The sequence below is a fragment of the Molossus molossus genome, unplaced genomic scaffold, assembly GCF_014108415.1.
Source record: "Molossus molossus isolate mMolMol1 unplaced genomic scaffold, mMolMol1.p scaffold_m16_p_6, whole genome shotgun sequence".
In the NCBI taxonomy this organism is placed as follows: domain Eukaryota; kingdom Metazoa; phylum Chordata; class Mammalia; order Chiroptera; family Molossidae; genus Molossus; species Molossus molossus.
Genome location: NW_023425399.1, coordinates 10,928,367 through 10,947,771, shown reverse-complemented (window position 1 = coordinate 10,947,771; position 19,405 = coordinate 10,928,367). Strand labels below are relative to the sequence as shown.

Here is a 19,405-nt window from a genome sequence, read left to right as displayed (position 1 = left end):
AGCAAAGAACATAGAAAGAAGACACCCAGTAAAATGTAACTTCAGCGAAACAATGAATACTTCATTAGTGTCAGTATGTACCACCTATTGTATAGGACATACTTAAACTAAATAAGGCATTCCTTGTCTCTGTGAAATCCAGATGGATCTGAGCATGCTGTATTTTATTGAGCTTAACAAATGACAGTGGTTGGTATTGTTTTTGGACTGAAGCATCCTGGGTGTTCCACAACAGGGTTCATAAACATTAGAAAGTGGGTGAGGGAGAAAAATGCTACACGGACTCTGTTCAAGGCAGTTTGTGGTGGGGAAGGTTGAAAGAGGTGGCCATGAGCGGAGGAGTAAATGACGTGCCTTAATGTGACCAGGTGTGTAGAGGGATTATACCACTGACTGTGGGTATGCCAGTTGAGTTTGGGGGCCTCAGTTTCCCTATTTGTAAAATGGGTGAAAGGAGATCCCAGAACTCTCCCCCCAAAGATATCACCAGCAATGACACTTTCTCATAACGCAGGTGTCACCTCCTCAGAGAGGTCTTCCCTGACTGCCTTGGCTGTGATCACTGTTCCTTTGCCACAGCACCGACTTTCCCCTCCACAGTAATTATAACTTTCAGAAACTGTCTGGATTCTTGACCTGATGGCTTGTTCATGGTTTGTGTCTCTGTGTAAGTTGCGGGAGGGCAGAAAACGAGTCTCCCTTGATCTGGCCGAATCTCCCAGGTGCTGTACCCCGCACACTGGACATATACATTGAATGGATGGGGATGAATGAATGCGTTCAGTGTAACCGCTGAGGTTCCTTCCAAGCAGTCTTTCCTTTCTCAAGGGCGCGCCTGGGTTGCAGAGGGAGGAGGTGCGGGGTGTCGGTGGGGGGAGGAGGCTGGGCCCTCGCCTCCCTCCAGGACCGGTGGGAGAGAGCGTGCTCAGAGCAGTGCGGCGGCAGCTGCAGGGCCCGAGCCCCGCGCCCCGCGTCCCGGCGCCGGAGGTGTGCGCCCGCCAAGCCCAGCGCCGCGCCTCGGCGCCCCCACGCGCCCACGCATCGGCGCGGGGACCCGGGCGGGGGCAGAGGGAGGGCCCGGCCCAGGGAGGGGAAGGGGCCGGTCCTCCCGGAGCAGGCAGCAGCCGCGGCAGCCCAGGAGGCGGAGGCAGCGGCGGCGGCAGAGGCGGCAACGTGCCCGCCGCAGTCGCCCCGCCGCTTCGGACCCGCGCCCGCCGGTCCGCACGCCCGCACCACGCCGGGGCGCTCTCTCCACTGCGCGCGGTGAGTACTTCCCGCGGCGCCCGTGCCGGGCCGCCCGCCGGGATTCGCCGGGCAGGGGGTGGCCTCGGAACCCTCGCCTGGCGCCTCTCCGCGGCACTGTCGGGGCGCTCGGGGGCGCACGGGCCGAGTCGGGCTTCAAGGGCTCCTCAGGCACAAGGACAGCGGGACAGCAGGCAGATCCTCTCTCGAGAAAGTCTGCCCCGGGCTCCGGGCCTCAGTTTCCCCATGCGCTTGGGGGCAGCGACCCTGAAGTTTGCACTCCCGCGCGGGACAAGTGCATGTCGCGCGAGCGGTGTGGATGCGTCTGGACTGACTGCGTTTGGTTAGTTTCATGGCCCCGGTGATTCGCGATGAGGGGCGCTCCCCGAGCGGACCGGAGAGGCACGATGAACCCGAACCCAGCTCACGCCTCCCGGCGCTGTTCCTGGGGTAACCCAGCAGCAGTCGCTAGGATCCCCGGGATGGGGCTGGAGCGGCCCTCTGAGCCTTCTCCTGGAGGCTACATTTCTTTTTTCAAGTCCGTCTGCGCTCGGCCTGCGCTGGTTTAGCTCGGGCTTTGTACCGGAGCGGGCGTCCTGGCTCCGGCTGACGTTGGAGTTGAAACTTAAAAAACTTTACATCCAAAGGATGCTCAGAAGGAGGCGAGGGTTTTGTTGTGATGGGAGAAAGTAGAGAATGGAATTGTTTTTTAGCCACGCGGTCTGGAGGGTAACCGGCCGTGCCGGCCCTAGCGCCTTAAGTATATTTCCTGCCCCCAAATAAATAGTTTATAAGCTCAAGGAATGCTAGGGAAGCTTGACTGGTAACTCTCGCATCACAAAACCCTCAGTCGGCATTTCTCAGCTGTTAAAAGCGAGGCGCCTTGCGGTGCCAGGTCCCTGTCACCCCCAAGCGAAGCCTCAGCCAGGAGTGACAAGCTCATTGCTGCATTCTGAATTAATTTTCGACAAGACTGATACCGCATTTTTATAGATGGTATTTTCTTTTCTTCCCCTTTCCCCGAAATGCTACGTAATCTTTAATTACTTTTTTTTTTTTTTTATAACGCTGAGGTATAAATCACTCCTGGTGGAGGTACCTTTTAATTACGAGGTGCAGTGGAATGAGTGAATATCAGAGTGGAGTTGTTCGCCAGAGCAGAGGGGAGGTAGAATGATTTACAAACATCAAGTAAGAATTTGAGTGCTGAATTATGTTTGAGTTAGGGAGCCCCTTTCCAAAGGAAATTATGACCAGCGGATAATTGTTGTATTTCAAACCGAATGTATTAATTTCATGAGCCCTTCCTTTCTTGCTTGAGTGGAATTTCTGCTACCAGAGTAGGAGTTCTGAGCTAGTAGCCCTATTCCCAGTCAAAGGCCCATTTGGGGGAAAGAGAGAGAGGAACCTCCTTTTAAAAATAATCTTAGAAAAAATCTTTTGGGCAACTTTACCTTTTTTCCCCCCTCACTTTTCTCTCCCCATCACTTTAAACCCCTTAAACTTTATAATCCTTGTATTTAGACATCCTCCGACTAAGGAAAGTTCATGATACATTTTATATAACAAATGAGGATGATTTGAATCTTGCTTTTGACTGTGCATAAAATCGTGGTTGTATTCAAAATCTCCTTGCCTTTGGAGGAAACTCCAAATTTTGCAATTTCAACCAATCCTGGCTAGATACGAAAGGACCTGAACTTTTTTAATGTGTTCATTTGTCCCATGCAGTGTTAATAGTCACTCCATCCTTCTCTTGCAACCTAAGCTTCACCATATTATTATTTTATCTTAAAGGAATTAGCCTTTCCCCTCCATCTTGAAATAGGGTATCTGGTGTAGTGGCTGTGTGTATGAGAATACTCTAGAAACACATAAATCTCTCTCCTAATTATTAAATAACTAAAGGGAGTAACTAAATAACATGAAGAAATTATCCCAATACTTTGGGATTTTTAGAAAACAGATGCTTTAATCACTTAAGTTTCAGGATCTTCTTTGCATGTCTTTTGTGTGTATTAAACATATAAAGCGATATGATTTGTTGACTTGTTATAGGATTACCATTTGGCAAAAAATGCCCAAGACACACTGTTTCAAATCTGTGGTATTGCTTCTGCTTTAAATTGCATGTAAGAGATTGCGAATCTTGTTCCAGACGGATAAATTGATAAAATGCTAACTGCTGTTGGGAGAACGAAAAAGTCCTCAGCAAAAATGCCCAGTGGTGTAGCTAAGTACATTTTGAATTAGGTTTGAGCAAGCTCTGGAGATCCCGGCAGCTTGTGAAAAAGTACACACAGTCCAAGCACGTCCACTTTAAGACGTTTTTGGTTCCTCCATGACAAGATGACTCCTTTCCCACAAAGAAGAAACCGTTTCCTTATTTTTTCAGTTACTTTTCCAAAGATAACTTGTGTCCGGTGCAGGAGACGGGAGTTATGCAGAAATCCAACCGTAACCAGCTCAGAACGAGGACTTCTCGCTCCTTCCACCAGATGTTTTTTAGGTGTCCTCAGCTGGAATGCCCAGTTTGAAACTAATTAGGCCAGCAATAAACTCCTTGTATAATAAAATCGCAGGCCGTTATGGTGCATAAGTGGGGTTCCCAGCAGCTCGTGACAGATGCCTCTCTCCGCAGAGGGCCTGGGGCTGTCAGGAGCGAACGAAGGGGGTGGATATATCTATATCTCGTTTCGATATTTGCTCGTCCTGAAATATCCATGCACACCAAGCGCAGAGCATTCTCTTCTATAAGGCGATGGGTGGAAGTTGCAACTGGGGTAAGGTTTTGTCTTGGCTGGGCAGGCGTCTTTGGCATTAAAATGCTAAGAAGTAAAAGGGTAAGTATTAGGCAATGGCCCACAGGTCAGAGGCGCATGTGCTGTTTGTTTGAGCGCTGAGTGGTGTGTGTGTGTGTGTGTGTGTGTGTGTGTGTGTGTGTAGCTTGGGTGAAAAGACATGAATTCCTTGGAAGAGAGGGAAACCTCCTCCCCCAAAGATTTGATATAAAGGAGGAATTCGCCTAATTGTGTAGTTCTTATCTGTGGAGTTTGTGGACGTGAAGTGGCTGGTTATTCGGTTACCTCCAAAGGCTGAGCCCTCTGACTCTTGCCAAGTCTGGGTTTGTTAGTGGAAGGAAACTTTTCTCCTAGCTAGCTGCTCTGTAAAAGGAGTTGGTGGACTCCACTCCAAAGGAATCTCTTTGCAGAGAATTAACCCCGGAGTTGAGAAAACACAGCCTGTTGACAGAAAACACACACATACACTCCCACACACTCCCCACCTTCCTCCCTGAGCCCCATCCCCCAATATCATAACAGCTTTGTGAATATCCCACTCTCCCCTCCCCCCATTATTTGAGGCAGTTCCAACAGCCCCCAACACACAAAACAAAAAGAAGATTCTGGTCGGGAAACAATTAGCCAAGAGACAATGCTTCATTTTCGCTATTTGAAGATCTTAACTTGGCCTAATGGTGTTTGGCTAACACCTCCTCTAATCCGAGGATAACCCCCCTCAATCACCCCCCTCAATTGGGTGGCAAGTACTCAGAGTAGCTGGCTCAGGCCTACTCGGCTCCTTGTAAAAGAATCAGAAGGGCAGGACTTGTTCTTTATTGCGTGTGATTTAAAATCAATTTCAAGGTAGGAAAGTACCTGCCAGGTTGTCTTTAGGGGAAAGAGGATGGAAAAAGCCACAGGCTTTTTTACATTTATTTTTGCTACCTTTTTTTTCCCCCTCTTCCCTTATTTTCATCATATCGGTGCCTTTGCCTCTCCATTTGCAAATTATATCATTGTGTTAATGATCATGTGGGAAGTAGCTGCCATGTGCTGAGCACTTGTAAGCCAAGCCTGAAGTCAGCTCTTAGACATGTATTTTTAGGATGGATTCTCACAACAACCCTTGCAGTTAGGTATTTATTGTTAGTGTTATTATTCCGGCTTGGTTAGGGAGAAAACTTGAGTCTCGCGTCAAATGGCTCGTGAGAGGCCACAGAGTAAGTGAAACCAGAATCTAGGCCTTCAGATCTCTGCCTTCGCCGCGTGCTGTGGACACTTGCCCAGAGAACATTTCTGCGCGCCTTCCCTTTGCGGAGAGATGCTGAATCGGGATGGTTGGAAGTGCGGGAAACACAATTATTTTCTGACTCTGTCCTGAAGTTCTTTGTTGTTGTTTAAAAAAACAAAAAATGTGTTAAGTGTTTAGAAAACACAACTGTAAGCCTTTGTGAGTCGTGATGTTTAGCAGGTTGTGTGTGTGTGGTTCTGTAAAGGAAAATGACTGTTTACAAGGGCTAATTTGATGTGTGCCTTCGATACTGTAACAACCGTGCATTTCAGTTCTTAAAAAGAGTCAATAAATTTATCGGCAGCGGCAAGGCCCTAAAATGTTACGGGAGGAGGCCCAAATCGAGTTTACTGGAAGGTGCTGGATCGCTATGGGTGGGTTATTGTTTGAGGGTTAGATTATAAACATTTGGAGAGTGAAGAATAATTTGGAACAGGTGGTCCCAAGAGTCAGGTAACTGGAATAATTTCTCTTTGCCACTTTGAAGGTTAAGGGAGGCCATCGGTTCCCTGAATCTGGGACAGGCGGGCTGAGGGTCAGGGGGCGCTGCGAGGGCCCCCACTGTGAGACCCAGCCTGGCAGGATGGATGAGAGGGTCTCTGCACACAGTCCCGGGTCTGTAGCGGGGCCTTCGTCATCGCTGTCATCACCCTTCTGATGATACTAGTCAGGGCGCAGATGTGTCTGCTCAAACCTCTTTGCAAAGTCTGCCTCTGTCTCAGAAAAATGAAGAAATTTACAACAGGAACTTCGATGAGCAGCTAGCCGGGGAAACAGGTTTATTCTCACCAATTTTCAGAATGTGCCCATGGCCCCACTGGCTTGGCCCGATCATGCTAATTTTAGACATATTTTTAAATGAACAAAGTATTTAAAAGAGGTTAGAAGTTTTGTTGTCATTCAGCATCAATAGCATTGTGTCGATAACATGAAAACGTGTGTGGTTTCAGTGACATTGGATTTTCCCCCTGTGTTTTCTTTTTGAGCATGCAACAAAGTTAGATTTGGAAACATCTGTGCAATCCCAGATGTAACATATTCATACATATCTGCTCACGGCCATTCTAGGGAGAGTTGTCAATTCTCTGTGCATTTACCTAAAGAAAAATGATAAAATCGACATTTTTCCCCCCAAAGAAGGAGGCACTAGAGGGCCCGACTACTGTATGAACATAGCAATTTATTTTTGTCTCGCATCAGCTGAAACTGTCAGCTCCCCTTTCTTTTCTAGTCATCTCCCAAGAATCGTCTTTCCTAACTGAAATATACAGTGTGTTCGCCAAAAGACATTTTAATTTCGTAAAGAAAAATCATGCCTGAGACAGCCGAGTCTGTTTCGACCATTATTGTTTCTGAAGCGTGCATACTTTGGGTTTCATGGTAAGATGTGGGTTTGCCAAGAAAGAAAATTACAGCAAGAAACTATGTTGAAAACATATACACTTCTGTTTAAGAAATGGGAAAAACACGGAAAATTCCGCACGGTAATTGCTTTAACGTGAGTTTTAAATGTCATTGTTTGACTTATGTCAGAAAAGCCCCTCCTAGCTAATTCTCCCGTATGCCGTTACCAAATATCTCACCTTAAAAACGGCAAATGTTGGTCTGAACTTTGATGATCTTTTGAGGCTTGCGGAGATATCCTTAGCTTTAGTGGAAACATTCCACATTTTCAGATTGTGCAAAGCATTTTTTTTTTAAGGGTACTTAGATATCGATTTTATTTTCTTGACCCAAAATAAGAAAACACAGGGAATTCTCAAAAGCTTTTTACAGGCTGCTATTAAGAGAAGAGAAGCCAAACCAACATGTATTAGGTCATGAGCTTGAAGTGCATAAATAAGCCCTCTGAAGGTCACCAAAACGGGGGAGGGCGGGGGGGGGATCACTAGTTCTCCTGGCCTCGGCCAAGTCTGAATTCCTGCCTGATGGATGTGTTTAGTTGAAGTGGACACAGAAGGGGGCTTTCTGAGCCCCTGGTTTGCACAATCTCCATTCCATTGGTGTTCAGAGGACAATCAAAGATGGTTTTGGGGGGAAAGTAAGAGAGGAGGGCTGGAATTTCCATGTCCTTCGATCACCCTTCTCACTGTTCAGGAGAAAAAGCAGGTTCCGGGGCCACCCCTTACTCCAGAGCAGATGTTTCATCCCTGGTGTTTGGATGCACAGAAGCCAAAGTTCGAAAATGTCTTGTGTTTCTTCTGGTTAGTTTCCTCACTTCCCGTCCCACTTCTGTAGTGACTTTGTGGTGAAGGTCTCAGTAGTTTCCGGCGCTGTTGTATTCCTGCGAACGTGTGTGTGTGTTGCATTTGGGGTGCAGTCTATAAGGACCAACTTTAGGTCTTCATTGACTGGTAGCTCCCTGAAATACAGAGAGAAAGAGTGTCTACTGCATCCCCGAGCTTGGTACCAACCCAGGTGCTGTTGGAAACTACACGTGGGGACAAAACTTCTCTTTAAGAGAGAGAGAAAGGGTGTCCATGCAGGGAGGTTGTTTTCTTTTGTGGGTGTGTACTATTTGCACATAGAGGGACTTTGGGTTCAGGGTGTTCTAGAAGCATTTGTCTGCCTCTCCAGCAAAGGCCTAAATGTCCTTCTTGGTTGAAAGGAAGTGGTGGGGAAGGAGCAGAGGGGCCAGATTCCTGCACCTCTGGCCTTTTGTGTGACTGGAACATTAGCAGGAAGCGGTGACTTGCTGCGGGGACGGTGTCAGGTGGCATAACAAGTTGTGACTTGCCCCTTGTGTTGTAAACAGTTTTGGTCCCATCCAGCCGTGAACAAGAATGGAGCCGAGAAGATTATTCACCTCCGGTCTGCCATGGGTCTGAGTTGTCCTCTGGCTGGAGACACCATACTTCCTGGAGACTTAAATGTTGGGGTGCGGAGGGGCGGGGGAGAGAAGAAAGATTGTCTCAAAGTCAGCAAATGTCTGAAACTCTCCGAATGTCTTCGGCATTGTTCTGGTACCCACAAGAAAGGCAAAGTGATCAAAGGACATAGAAGCAGGTTTGGGGGGGCATAGAGATTGGGGGGCTTGAGCTAATGTGGAGAATTTTCTGACACCTTGGGTGCTCTGGAATGCCTTGCTGGAGTGTCTTTAGAAAGTTGATTTTGGAAATGTTTTTTCCTGCAGCTTTGTTGGTGCATGTGTGTGTGTGTGTGTGTGTGTACATATGCATGCTTATTTTTAGTGAATTCGTTTTTTATTTTTAAGAAAACACAGGACTTGTTTGGAAATAACAAGTAGCGCATATTTATTGAATGCTTACTATGAGCCAGGCATGGTGCTAAGCAAACACTTATATTTTTGTCTCCAAATAGCCTTTGATGGAATGTGCTGTTATTCTAATTATCCCTATCTTACAGACGCAAAAATTGAATGTCAGGGAGGTGAAGTAACTTGTCCAAGGCTACATGGCTTGTGTCATAGCCAAGACTGAACCCGGTTTTGATCCCTAAGCAGTGGGATATCTAGCCTGTCCCTCTGGTGTTATAAGAGCTACCTCTCCCCGCCCTGGCTGCTGCGGCTTAGCTGGCTGGACGTTGTCCTGTGCACGGAAGAGTTGCCGATTAGATTCTGGCCGGGGCACGTGCCCAGGTTGCAGGCTTGATCCCCAGTGGGGCGGGGGGTACGCGAGGCAGCCTATCGGCCGATCAGTGTTTCACTCTCACATCAGTGTTTCTCTCTCTCCCTTCCTCTCAGTCTAAACATCAATTTTAAAAATCTGAAAGATAAAAAGGGCCACCTTTCCTCTGCATGCCCACCTTGGAGAGCTGGTTTTGCCTTGGGGATATTAACTGATGATCAGATACAAAAGTTGGGTATGAGCCTGTCCTTGTAGGACTTGAGGAAAGTTTCGAGTTGGAATCTCTTGAAATGCTGGCTGCGTCACTGCTGTTAGCTGGTCCAAGCTGTTGCCTATGGCTGCTTCCATGCTAAAATAGCAGAGTTGAGTAGTTAACTCAATGACAGAGGCCTACAAAGCCTAAAATATTTGCTCTCTGGCCCTTTACAGAATAAGCTTCTGCCCCCTGAGCTATTATTGCAATATGACAATATGACAATTTTGTTGACAAGGAAGAACCTGCTCTTGGGACATTTCATATACCATTTCACGGATTTGTTACTAACCAAGTGCCTCCTCCAAGCCTGCTCCATTGCCTGTATTGGGAGAAAATGACAAATGCATTCATTCTTGATTCATTTTTTCAACGGTGTGCATTGAGCTGTGTTCTAGGCACTGGGCCAATTACTGGGGGTCTAGAGGCAAGAAGACCCAATCCGGCACCTGGGATAGCGGGATCCCAGGGTGTTTTCACCAGTATCTCACTGACTCTTCTCTCCCATTGAGGGTCCAGAGGGCAGTGACATGACTTGAGCTTTCCAATGTTCAAGCAGCAGGGTGAGGGAGAGACCAGCTCTGCAGACCCTCACCCAGCGCCGGCGCCGGTCAGCGCAGCACACTGGCTTCCGCGCCCGGAGCTGTGCCAGGCCTTGCCGTGGCCCTCTCCCTGCCGGTGACAGGTGACAGCCTGCTGCTTTCTTTAGGAGGTGGCGGGGAGCAGGTAGGAGTAGGGGGAGTCATACTGCCCAAGCTTAAGCCTTGGCTCTGACTTATAGCCTAGAGATTAAGAACCTGAACCTAGGAGCCAGGCTGCTTGGGTTCCAATCCCTGCTTGGCATTAACCAACTACTTAACGGTGGGCAAGTGACCAAACTGTTCCGTGCCTCAGTGTCTTCATCTGTATCACAAGGTAGATAGTGATATGCCTTCCTCAAAGAGTTATTGTGGAGATCGAGCTCATAAATGTAAAGTGCTTGCAATAGTATGTGGCAAATAGTATGATTTTTATCAGTGTCGGCTCCTGGTTTATTATTATTCATTATTATTATTATTATTATTATTATTATTATTATTATTAGCTGTGTGACCCGAGGCCAAGGACTTAGGCTCTGTGGTTCTCAGTTTCTCCTTTATGAAATTGGGGTAACATAAGAAGAATAATAGTAACTGCTTCGGCGGACCTTTGTGAGAATCTGAAACACCTCGCTCTGCTACGCTGCCTGTCCGCACGGAACGCTGCATAAGCTGGCCATTGCGCTAAGCCAGCTGTCACCGCCCGCGAGGCTACAGGGCCTTGCGTCCGGGGCCAGTGATGTGCCTCCAAGCTATTGGTCAGTCAAGTCCTTCTTCAGCATCAGGAGGATGGAGGGCTGCGGTTAATCGCGCAGACCCTGAACTCAGATCTGGCCTGAGCCTTAAGCCCACCACTCACTCCCTGTGCCACCTTGGTGGGCTAGAGCCGACCCTCTCCACTTCCCAGACAGGGAGGCAGCGGGACCGTGGTTCACGGGGTGGCGGTGAGGGTTAAAAGGGGTGGCACACATAAAGCACGAGCAGGGTGTCTGGCACATAGTAAGCACTCAATAAATGGTAGCTTGTATTATTATCACCCCCGGTCCTTGCTGTACCCCCACCCCCAAGAAAGTACTGAACATTAGTAAATTTTAATTTGAAAATAAAAGAACACATTTTAAAACTGCCAAACAGATTTAAAATAATATTCATTAAACAAAATTAAAATATTCTATTAAAGCCAGACTTTGGGCTCAGACCAAATTTTTATAACCCAAGCTTAAAGGCCAAGGAGTCCCCCAGCCACAATGGGGACATTGTGATTGAACTTGAGACTTCAACGCTGCTATTGAGCGGTCTTTGAAATGCACGTTTTCCCGTTAAAATAAAAGGGAAGTCATGGGAAGAAAAAAATGAGGTTCTTGCTCACCCCGACGAACCTTAATGAATTGAAAAAGAAAAACAAAAGTTTTCTCATTTTTCTCTTGCTACCTTATCCTGCCAAAGACGCGTGGCCCCCACCTAACCCCAGCATTGAATGGTACCCACTCAGAACGTTCCAGATCTGATGTGCTCTACAAGCTAACCTAACCTAAATCCTGGTCTTCACCACACGTACAGATGCTACGCTGCATCATTGACAGCTGGGACGTGGGAGCCCAGTGGCCATGAGAGCTGCTCAGATCCCAGCTCTGTCCCTTCTAGTTGTGACTCAGTTTCCCTATTCACAAAACGGAGAATATATGCTGCACAGGGCTGTGGTGAGAGTGTGGAAGAGTTAGCCATCCCTATGGATGTCCTAACCTTGTGTTATTATCGCCCTGGCCGGTTTGGTTCAGCGGTTAGAGCGTCGGCCTGCGGTCCTGAGAGACCCGGGTTCGGTTCCCGCTAACCTTGTGTTATTATCTAATGAATGAAACTTCCCCAGACTTCTGGGACTTTGAAGAATTAAAGTAGGCCAGTATGCTTTTATCTGAGAATTTTGAATTAAAATAATCTCAGTATTCAGGGAGGAGAATTGGAGAGGGAAGGAGTGGATTTAAAAGACTCTCACAGGAGATATGATTATGCCAGACACTTTCCCAGAGCTCACTCAATCCTCTCCACGGTAACAACACAAACCCCACAACATACGTGTGTCCATTTAACAAATGGGGAAACTGAGGCTGGGACAGGGCAAGGACCTGCTGCCCAGTGACAGTCCATTCCAGGTCTCTCTGACCCAAAGCACAGACTGTTCCCCCACCCGAACTGCTTCTGCAGCAAGCACTCGGAGACCTCTCCCTGACCCACGGTTGTTTAAGGTTGATTCTGACACTTCAGTAGCATCCTTCCCCCTCGGTGAGCCTGCATCTCTGTGGACTTTTACCTGCCTTAACATGGAGAATGAATGGACCCTTTAGCCTGTGTCTCATATCTCTAAAAGAAGAATGACTACCCTTTGGATGATTACAATATTAATAAACATAATCTCTGACTGCTTACTCAATGCTAGGATCTGTTCTGAATGAGTATAGGTACCCACTCATTTATTCCTCACAACAGCTCTACAAAGGAAATGTTATTCGTAGTCCCGTTTTAGATGAGGAAAGTAAGCACAGAGAGGTTAAGTAACTTACTCGAGGTCACACAGCGAGTAAGCAGTAGAGCCAGGCTTTGTGTGCAGGAGTAGGCTTCCAGAGGTTGTCTGCGTAACTCCTGCTCTCCCTGCCTCTTTCACCACCATAGAAAGAATTAAATTACTCTCTGCTTCACCTTCGTTTAACTGGACACTTAATTAATTAGTGAAAGTCTCGAGAGGGAAACGAAGGGCGCATCAGTCTTAGCAGTAACTTCTCGATGTTTTACAAGGATGTACTCATGTATCTTAGCTTCGGGTGCAGCGGAATGCAGGGGTTAAGAGCTGGTCTGTCCAGGTTCAAGTCCAGAGTCCATCACTTACCAGCCACATCACCTTGGGTTTGCGTGACTCCTTCCAGCCTCTGTCGCCTCCTTTATGAAGTGAATCCACGTCGTTACGAGTTAACAACTATGACCTGCGGAGAAGAACTCCGAACACACAGCCAGGGATTATTCAGCCCATTGATGACCTGTCGGGGAAAAGGTGACTGCGGAAACCGTGTCTACTTGTGGGGCACGCGCGCACTGTGCCGCAGTCTGACGTGTGACGGACGGGGAGCGCCTGGGACAGGAGGTGCAAGCCGGGGAAACAGCTCCGGTGTTTCCAGGTGACTGAGGCCCAGCACAGACACTGGCGTTTCGTGTGTCCCCACGTGCGATGCTGCCGGGACAAGTCCTGCCTAGGCAGCCTGGAAGTCCCAGCCGTCAGGGATTAGAGTCTGTACAGATGGGGACACGGAGGTCCTGGAGCAGGAGCTTGCCACAGTCACACGGCCAGTCCATGGCAGGCACCCCCGCCTGTCCCGAGGAGAGCTGGGACTTGGGGTGGCGTGGCTCAGAGGCAGAGAAGAATGTGCGTGGAAACCCTTGCACCGCAGCGCCGCCCTGGGCTCCGGTGTCAGGATTTCCCTTTTTCTTCTTGTTCCCTTTCTTCTGTCCCTTTTTCTCTAGAAGGGTCTGCCTGGTTTTCAGTGAACAGGTGGGCCGACTTCCTGGCTTGGCCTCCCCTCGCCTTGCTCCCACCTCGCCCCACTCCATCTCCTCCTGAACGCTCGCTCGCTCTCCCTCATTCATTCCCTCCCAGACGTGGGCCAGGCTCACTGCTCGGCATGACGAACACAGTAGTGAACACACAGCCTCACCACGCTCCCTCGTGGAGCTGCAGTGAAGCGGATGTCACATAAACACATAAGCGTGTCAAGGACACAGACGGGCGGATGGTGAGAAGCCCGTGTGGAAAATTGAGAGACGGTGCAGAGCTCGTACCGGAGGCGGGGCCTCAGGAAGCAGGCAGCCACTGAGCGCAGCCCTGGGCGAGGCAGGTGCCGGTACCTGGGGAAGAACATTCTGGAGAAAAGAAAGGACAAGTTCAGAAGCCCTGTGGTGGAAGGGGCCTGCAGGCTGCTGGGGCCGGGGCGATCCAGTGGCTGAGGGGGCAGGAGGAGAGGAGGTCGTGGTGGAGGGACCTGATCGGGTAGGACCTTGCTTGAATCCAGCAGCCATTCTGTGTCAATCAGATGTGTCTGAGGTCAAAATCATTATCATTTTGTTATGATTTAAAAAAAAAAAAAAAAGATGCACAGGACCTAAATCTGAAATCAATAATTGCAAACTCAGATACCCAAAGTGGCCAGACAGGTAACAAAGGTAACGAATTGAGTGGTGGGGGGCTGGGGGGAACGGAATGTAAGCTCTATCTTGTCGTGTATTCTGATTTCTCAAGGGACACTGAAATCTGGGTTTTTATGAGAAATGTCCTGATTTTTCAATCGCCACGAGGAACCACCGAAATGTACGGGCTCACAGTTTGTGACCACCCTCCCACATATGGCCACAGACCCGAGGAATCTCATCTGGAAGGCTTTGAGCCATCTCTCATCCTCGCCTTCCTTCTCTTTCTACCAATTCCTGACCAGAAGGACGCCAAGAGATGCTCAAAAATTGTTTCCAGGAAAAAGTAGGACTGGAGTCTCATGGGGCTGGGGGCTGAGACTTCTTCCAAGAAGCAATCTTCATTTTTACTTCATTTTTATGTCTTTCTCAAGATTTTTGTCCTGATCACCCCTCATCATGGGTAACGGCAAGGGAGTCCAAGTTCATCCTCCTTCGGGTTTTCATTAGTTTCATGATGATGATTATTTTGTCATCTGGGGTTGATTTAGGAGTGGCGAAATGTTTGCAGGTTTCATAAATGGTTGTCAGCCACTGTTTAGAATGGCAAAGCATTTCTTGTGTTGTTCACATTGCAAGGGCTGGAGTGATAGTTTCCAATGGCTACAGACATGAAAGTGGAAAAAAGGGGGGCCTTGAAGGGTTCCACACAGCAGATTGGAAAGTTGAGCAATTAGGCAGGGGCGGTGGGGGTGCGGAAGTGAGCTCAGCTCTCAGAGCCTTTTTTTAAAAATTGACTTTAGAGAGAGAGGAAGAGAGAAGGAGAGAGAGATAGAAGCATTGATGAGCGAGAACATGGATTGGCTGCCTCTTGCATGCCCCCCACTGGCGATTTGGCCAACAACCTGGGCATGTGCCCTGACCAGGAATCGAACCTCTTGGCGCATGGGTCGACGCTCAGCCGCTGAGCCTCACTGGCCGGGCAGCTCTCAGAGCTTTGAAGAAGCAAGATGTCCGGGCTGACGGCACTGAATTCATAGTCCACCTTCTCCACCCCAAAGCTGGAGGTCCGCAAAACCCTGGCCAAGGGGCTACATAGCTGTCAGGATTGTTCTGTGTATAGTAACAGAAAACTTACTTCCGAGGTGGTTTAGTCAAAGGAAATTGACTGATGTGGGGAAATGAAAAGTTCTAGGGAGTTCTGCTCTCAGGTATGGCTGGTTCAAGGGCTCAAATGTAGGTGCTACGCCCATCTCTTAAGTAATCCTTACTCATAAGGATTCTGTACGTTGTCGTGTGCCACCTCTGGAACTAGGCAAGACGTAGATTTCCCAACTGCAGTCAGCAATGTTTGCTGGGAGTGGGGGGTGGACTGGCTCCTTGTGGACCCCAAAACTGCATTCTGATGCACCTCTAGATAGGCCCTCTTCGCTCCTCTTCTCGGCTGCGGTGCTGTCTGTACAATCTGTCATTTTCCCAGGTGCTGTGCTGTCCTCCGGGTGTAGCATCTCCTTTTCTCCTCAAACACTCCTAGCAGGTTGGAACTTTTAAGACATGCTACTGTTCCCACAGCGTTTGAGGATTTCAGGGAGGGTCATCTCTGTCATGGCGGCGTCTTGTACAAAATCCGCACTCAGTGTGTGGGACACCCCGGCCTGGCGTGGGAGGTGCGTGGCTTCGGTGTCCCTTGGAGGGGAAGAGTGAGCCCTGCTGTCCTGGGCGAACCTTCCCGAGCCTCTGCGAGCCACCATGTTCCTTTCCTCCTCTGAGCTTTGCCCTCCATTCCTGCCTCCACTGGACCCTTCCACGTCCCATCCAGTGGCACCGCCGGAACGTCTGATGCAACACGGAGGTTGCATGCCAGCCGCCGAGATGCATTTTGTTTGGTCTGCAGAATATTTAAAACAGAACACGAAGCCAACACTTGCAGATCTGGACATTTCACACAAAAACGCAGATTTCTGGCTTCCATTTAAAAATCAGAAGATCTGTCAACACTGTGCCCACATGTCCACGTGACTCCAATTGACTGGGGCTGGGGAACGACTGTCTCTTTTAGATGGATGAGTTCTCAGTTCACAGCAATTCCCACCTCTCCCTATTGTGTCCTCGACCTGGGGCCCAGGGTCCGATGCCATTTCCTGTTGGGATGGTTGTCCTAGAGTAGATTTAAGAGGCAAAGGACGTCTTTCCTATATCCAGGTCTCCATCAAAAGGATGAAAATGAACTGTGCACCAAGTTGGTTAATAGTATTAGGAAAATAAGAAAAAAGCTTGTGTCTTTGGGTAAGGTTTCTCAACCCCGGCACTGTGAGCACTGGGGATTGGCCAGTCTTTTGTTGTGGAGGTCCGTCCTGGGTATTATAGGATGGCATTTAACATGTCCACAGGTGAGCCTTACCTTTTCCAAAAGTAACTTATTTCCTGGGCTCCAGGCACCCATGACCAGTCTGGTAAAAAGAGTTTTCTCACCCTAAGTGAGAAAAACTGCTCCCAAGTGTGCCCCCATGGGCCAGTATTGGCAGTGAGGTTATGAGCCGGCTGACTTGGAGTTCATCGCAGGTGGACTTGCCAGCCGTGGAGGCCGTGAGTGACTGCCAGTCTAGAAGGAATTCGGCGTTGGGTGAGAGGTGGAGCCATCTCAAAGGGTCTTTGGAGAACTTCTTCCTTGTACCTTAGAGAGGCCACGGTGGCTGCTACTCTGAAAAATCTTGCAAACAGTAGGATGTGCTAGGGGACGGGCAGCTGCCCAGGCGGCTCTGGGTGCCCCTCCAGCTCCGGTCCTGAGACAGGACTGGTTCAGGATGTTGCCTACAGCATCTTCGCAGCTGGTATCGAAACCCAAGGAGACACGGGTGTCCAGTGAGGGAGAGCAGTCCCGTCGGCTAGGGCTGTGGGCCATGCGGTGTTTTCTTTTTCACTTTTCACCAAAGCTCCGTTTCCCATCCAGCGTCTGAAATGCTATCCATGCTTCGGTTCCTTACAATAACGATAACAGGTGCCAATCGTCCATTCAGCACATATTTATTGAACACCTAGTATGAGGCAGCTGCTGTTCCTTGACAGGAAGCTGAGAGCAAAACTGAGCACGTGCCTGCCCTCTCGGAGCTTGTGTTTTTGGTGGAAGGGAAGCAATAAGCAGATGTATATGTAGTGTAATAGTGTGTTAAGTGCTACGAAGAAAATTAAGCAGGGAAGGGTGAATGGGGAGTAGAATGGGGAAGAGGGGTGTTTTGAGTTTAATTTTAGTTTACTATAGTGGCCGCAGCAGTGGTGTGCTGGTAATCTGGCTCTCTTGAAAGAAGAGGCAGTGATTTGTAGTGTTTGCCACTTGCTGTTGTGTAAATACTCTGACCGTGGCTAATTGCAAGCTACCAATGGTTTACCAGCCCTCTGGTCCAGCCAGCTCCGGCATGTCCGTGGCAGGAAAGGCCTCTCTAAACCCTCTGGCGGAAGAGCATGTGCGAAGCCCTGAGTGGGACAGAGCCTGGTGTGTTCGGGAATGGCCAGGAGTCCATTGTACCCGGAGCAGAGGAGGGGAGCGAGGCGGGATGTGGTCAAGGAGGTAGCCAGAGCATTTTATGCCATGGTTAGGTTTCTGGCTTCTACTCTAAATGAGGTGGGAGCCATCGGATGGCTCCAAGCAGAGGAGGAACAGGATCTGACTTACCTTGAGCAGAATCCCTCTGGTTGCCATGGGAACAGACGGAAAAGCAGGAGCCGGGAGACTGTTTAGGCAAGAGGTGATGGTGACTTGGACCAAGGGGCGGCAGCACGGGCGGTGAGCAATAGTTGGACCCTCGATATATTTTGAAGTCGGAGCCAATGGCATCTGCTGAGGGAATGATCTGGGCAAAGTTTTTGGCCCAAGCGTTTGGAAGGATGGGGGTGGCGGGGGGAGGAGCAGGTTGGAGCCCCGCCTGTGAGCCTGGCCTGGAGCAAATGCACGATGGTCTCCTTCCGCCCTCGCTCGTGGGTCGTTCCCTGTCCCGCCTGAGTGAGGATGTGACAGTGACCCACGGCGGTTAGCCAGCGTGGCCAGGCCAGACCCCCACCACCTACCACTGTGCTGTCCTGCGCGGCTCTCCCAGCCCCAACCCGCCCCTTTGTTTAGAGGACATGGAGCAGAGAAACCCCCAAAAGGAACTCACAGAGGAACCGAGACCCTCTCGCCTTTCCAGAACTAGTTTTCTAGTGGTTGCTCCAAGCACGTGTTGGTTCTGCTCAGTGACTCCATGGACAGCCTCTTTCTATAACAATTTTTTGGATTAACCTCATGAAGATTCATATTCCATATTTTAAAAAATAGTAGTCACTCCCAGCCAGTGTGGCTCCGAGGTTGAGCATCAACCCACGCACCAAGAGGTCGCCGGTTCGATTCCCGGTCAGGACACGTGCCCAGGTTGTGGGCCTGATCCCCAGTAGGGGGCATGCAGGAGGCGGCCAATCAGTGTTCTCTCTCACCCATGTTTCTATCTCTTTCTCCCTCTCCTTTTCTCTCTCTCTAAAATCAATAAGGGAAAAAATAGTAGTCAGTAGCTTAAGAGGCTTTGGTTTTGAGCAGACAAGGTTTTTTATTTTATTTTAATTTTTATTGATTTTTAGAGCGAGAGGTAGGGAGAGGGAGGGGGAGATAGAAACATCGATGAGAGAGAACATCGATTGGCCACCTCCTGCATGCCCCCCACTGGGGATCGGGGCCACAACCTGGGCATGTGCCCTGACCGGGAATCAATCCGGCGACCTCTCAGTGCACGGGTGGACACTCAACCACTGAGCCATACCGGCAGGGCAAGCAGACATAGGTTTGAACCCACCACTTAATAGCTTTACCTGCCTGAGCCTCAGTGTTTCCATCGGTGGAGTGGGCATATTAAAGCGTTCCTCTCTGATGACATGAGACAGTGCACACATGGCACCTAGCATTGGGCCCCGCTCAGCGTCCACACTCGGCACATGGGCCGGGGCAGGGGGGGGGGGGGGAGGGGAGGGAGTGTCTCAGGACTGTCATTGTTTGAGGGAGGGAATTAGAAAGGTAGGTTTAATTTTAGACAAAAGCTGAGTTACCTTAGAAGCTGGGATGGGACGGCGGGGGGTTGGGAGGCACATGGTAACTGAGAGCTTGGTGGTTTGGCCTTGTCCTTTTTTGGGGGGGGGGGTGCACTGGAGATTGGAGGACTCTTTCTGTGTTTTTTGCTGTGTTCACCAGGCGGCCAGTCCTTGGCCATTTTCTGCTCCCTGGGCTCCCAGAGGAGCCGACCTCGGCCCCGCAGAGCCTCCTGCCTTGAGATGTCATTTGTCGGAGACAGAACAGCGTGTTCTCTCAACAAGCAAATCCCCAGATGTGAGCCCATTCGAGGCTGCCACGTTTTTCCTGATGAAATTCCTGACTTGGTGTGTTGTGTTTTCTTAAAAACACGCCCACTGCCTCCCAAAACCTCAGCCGGGGAAGAGAAACATTTCTCGTTGAATTACCAGTGTTTGAAATGGTGTCAAATTAT

At 49.3% G+C, this 19,405-nt stretch overlaps 1 protein-coding gene across 1 annotated transcript in view; it reads left to right on the top strand.

Annotated features, from left to right (window-relative positions):
• Positions 1-1,212: 1,212 nt before the first annotated feature.
• Positions 1,213-19,405, top strand: part of EYA2 (EYA transcriptional coactivator and phosphatase 2) — a 221,686-nt gene continuing 203,493 nt past the window's right edge. The window contains exon 1 of the mRNA XM_036244581.1: positions 1,213-1,263. The gene's annotated coding sequence lies outside the window, so the exon portion shown is untranslated. The remainder of the gene's footprint in view (positions 1,264-19,405) is intronic.